The following is a 4,259-nucleotide window of genomic DNA, read 5'->3' as shown; positions in this document are numbered from 1 at the left end:
TATGTAAAAACTTGAGGCTTGGAAACACAGAACATCTTAACACATGAAAAAGAGTGTTAAAATGAAAACCAGGAAAGGAAGACAAGCAGATGCCCAGGACTGACAGTGAAGAGAACATTTGCAATGAGCCTCAGCTTCACAGGCAAACTCAGCTTACTGTTCCCATGGACTCTTGATCTAAGTTTCATACAGAACGTTAAGAAGGTGAGACTGAGACCAGCCATGCACACATTGGGGAGCAGGACCTGGAATGAATGTTGCTGCCTGTCCATTTGTGCTCCTCCCTGCCCTACATCCATACCTCCCACTCTGAATTTCTCCAGCAGTTCTCCTGCCTTCCGATCAACAACTGCCTTCACTTGCAGCAAAAAAGTGCAAACAGATGCTTTTGGCATGAGGAAGCTTCCAGACCATCTCTTCCTCAATCCCAACTACTTCCCACATTGTGATCAGCCTGGTTCTTCAGTGCTCAAGCTGCCCTCATTAACTACTCACTACACCATTTTCAAGATGCTCACCCAAGCATCCTCATCTAGTAACCTCAACTAAACTTTTGCTATTGTAGTTGTCTAAACAATGCATCATTAATGACCTCTAGATTATTATGCTGTTCATTATAGAAAAGGAAATGTTGATGCTACCTATTTTGCAGTGTTAAAATGTGAGATGGATATATTCCAGGCATACAAGAACCCCACTTCCTGTGGCTGAAATAAATGGCACATCAGTATTTGCAAAGAAAATCAATAGTTCTGCTGGCAAAGAACCAGGTTTGTCAGTGTTAAATTTCTCACTTGTGTTCATTGATGACAGACATTGACTCCAGACACTATGGCTTCATGCATATGCACACATGTAAGCTATACAGTACCCAGGAAAATAGTCATCTTACCAAAATTAATTATCCCTTTTGGAGGGCAATATAGTTCCACCAATAACATTTCTTTTTTTCTTACTCAGAAGTTTCCCCGATGTGATGTCTCACTGTGAACAATCCACTTGAGCCAGCCACTTTTTGCAAGCAATTCCCTGGCACTGCTCAGAAGAGGCCAGGGACCGTTCCTGGTGGGCAACACTCCTCAAGCCACTGTGATTTGGAGGCAGGATTTAGCACTAGGGATGCAGACTGTTCATGCCTACTGGCCTCAGTAATTACTCTTAATTACTCTGAAAAGTAATTAAGACATCCAGATAACAGTTAATTTTCCTCATACAGACACAGAAATTACACACTGCCTATCCTGAATTAGTTTTGTCTGCACACCATTTGCTGTACTTTGCAAATCAAAAAAATATATTTTAGTGCTTAGAGGGAAAAAAAGTGAGGCAAGTAGGAATTAGACACCTGGTTAGAGAACCCTCACTTTCATTAGAACCATTTAATGCTTGGGGACTGCAGTGTTGAAAAGCCCCAAGCTGCAGTTCGGGCTGGTAGAAAGCGTATCTGGTGCAAGAGCCAAGACCCATAAGGTTTTTCTGGAAACTCCTTCTAAAGCTCCACCATAAAATCCTCATGGATTGAGGATCAAAAAAGGCAGCAGGTTGACAAAGAGTCGGAACCTGTGAAGCTGTCAGTGTGCTATAAGCTTGAGAGGCTGCCCATTTGCTCCTTCCTACCTTAGCCGAGATTACCCATGTCTGGTGCTGAGTCAGCACCTTTCCCACCAGATGCAGTTGCCTCCACAGCATCACTGCTGCTACTGGCTCCTTACAGGGAGCAAAACCTTTTGTATGGGGCATAGTTATACCTTAAGGTCAGGGTAAAGTTCACTTAAGGTATATTACCCTTGGGTGAAACCAGCAAAATGCAATACAGTTTCAAGCATTTCTTTCTTGTCAGGATCTGAGGCTCTGTCCTTTCCTTCTGTGGAGACCTGTTGAAAAGAAGCAGTCCACTGAAAAGCAACAGTCCACAGCAACCATCAGGTGGTTTTAGGTGAAAGGCAGGTTACCCTGAAGATATCAAGGAACAGGAAAACAAAATAAAAACCTTAAAAAAGAAAAAAGTCACAACATACCTGAATATTCACAATAAGGCAGAAAATCCTGGATGCTTGGTTGTGCTGCAAATCAGAATAGTTAATTACATACCCATTTTTCAAAATCTTGGCCAGGAGCCTGACTTTTTTGCCTCCTTATACTGTCTGGCAGCATTACAGGTCCCACAAACAGATTTAAATCAATTCTTTGCTTGTTAGCAGTGAGTTATTCTTTCCAGGAGAATTTCTGGCTGCCTGGTGCTATGCAGATTGAGTTGAAGATGTCATGAATTTCTCAGGTTTTTTCTGAGAAAGAAAAAAAAATCTCAATTGGGAAGCTCCATCTGTGTTAGTGCTACTGTGATTAGAGATGGAAGTGCTTGAACTGTCTCTTTCCTCATCCTATAAAAAGGTCTATCAGCAAAAAAGGCAACATAGAGGTTGTCAAACCTCTGCTTCTCTATCACCCAGGTTGACTGATTTTTTTCCTGGGGCACTGAGGCAGGTCCTCTTGAGCAAGCTGCCTGTGAGGCAGCACAAATGCTCCAAATCTAATCTGCTGGCTTTTTAATATCATTTTAGTTTTCATAATTAATTGCAACCCTCTCCCCTCTACCTTGAGAATTGCTAAGTTTCATTTAAACATTAAAGCAAACAATGCAAGAAGAAACTCAAGGAAAAATGAAAGGACAGGTTATGTCACAGGACACAGGAGAGAGAGATATTCCTAGGCTGGGGTAGTCCAGCTGGCAATTTAGGCATATTAGTCCATCAGCAAGCATATTGCTCTGTGTTTATATATGGTAGGAACAACGACATGTTGGAATAATGTAAACTGTGTAAGCTACAGTTTACCTAAAGACAGTGTCATGCACACAAGACTGCATAGGTCTAGTCTCCAGCGGCTGAGAATGCAAATGTTCTTGAATATATAGTAAACTGTAAAGGAATAGTCAACTTCTAGCTTTGGCATAGACCTAGAACTGGTCAAAAAGGTGAAAAGTAACCTGGACCTAGCTACAGAGTGGCCTGAGGCCACAAATGTATAAGTCACTTAATATAACAATCAAGCTTACAACAGCACAGACAAGACAGAAGCAATTGGAGTCGGGAAGCAATGAGAAATTTTCAGACATCGTTCATCACAAAACAGGTGATAGTATCCCAAAACTTCAGAAACAGTCTTGGAAATGTAGGTCATGAACAGCACATGCAAAAGCAAAGCATGAAACACCAAGCATTGTGCTTGCTATTTGTGTTGCACAAAGCTCAAAGTTAACATGAAGTATTTAGAAGGAAGGATTTTAGTTTTCTATGTAAAGTGCCAATAAGTCTTTGTATGCCAGCTTGCATACAGAAATCTTTCAGTAGCCAGCATCTAAGCAGTAAGCTAGGGAGGAAATAGGGACTATATTTAAATATAAGTTCCCCTATATATGTATAAAAGCAACATGGTTTCCTTCCTTGTTTATGCTTCCATTTTGTTTGTGGAAGTTATAGTTTCTCCTTCTTATTTCACTCTTTAAAAGACTTTTTAGTAGATGTCTCTTACAAGATCTACTTTCTCCCATCCCACCCCACAGAAATCAGACTGTGTGTGATAATTTATCTCCATTGTCCTCTTTGCTCCTAGCATTTTCCATCCCTCTCTGCCTATGCATTGTTTTTTTCACTGAATACAACTCTGGACTGTTTTCAAGCATATCTGAGGTTGGGTTTCTCGATAAAAGAAGCAAGGGAGGGGAAAAGAGCTTTTTCTCTTCTGTCCATACATAACCAGTGTTTTGCCTTAGAAGTACACAACATGTTCTTCATGCTTCACGATGATTTAAACATCACGTGCTTACTGAAAATGTTCCTCATTCTAGGAATGCTTTTAGTAGCCTGAACATGGTGATAAAAACATCACAGCTATGGGAGATGAAGGCTAAGCAGCAGCCCCAAGATTACAGTTGGCTATACCCCAGAACAGGGGAGAGGGACTGGGTTTGCCTCTAGAAAGGGAAAAAACAATTCACAAAGTGCCAAATGTTGGTGGTTCACAGACTAAAGAAGCTTGGAAGTATTTTATTTGAACACTTCACTGAAGGGGAAGCAATGGGAAAGCAGTGGGGTGGAAAAGTCATGAAGGGCTCAGCAGGACAGATGGGGAAAAGACACATATAAGACTGATTTAGGCCTTAGTTTACTATAGTTTCCATAAGCCTTCAGCTGAGAAAACAATGTCAAGGCTGGCACTCCAAGGGACATAGGGCAAGGTGAATTGCTGTCAGACATTAT

Source organism: Strix aluco, chromosome 1 (genome assembly GCF_031877795.1).
Source record: "Strix aluco isolate bStrAlu1 chromosome 1, bStrAlu1.hap1, whole genome shotgun sequence".
NCBI classification, from domain to species: domain Eukaryota; kingdom Metazoa; phylum Chordata; class Aves; order Strigiformes; family Strigidae; genus Strix; species Strix aluco.
The sequence above is the reverse complement of the archived record's forward strand: the minus strand, read 5'-3'. Positions refer to the sequence as shown.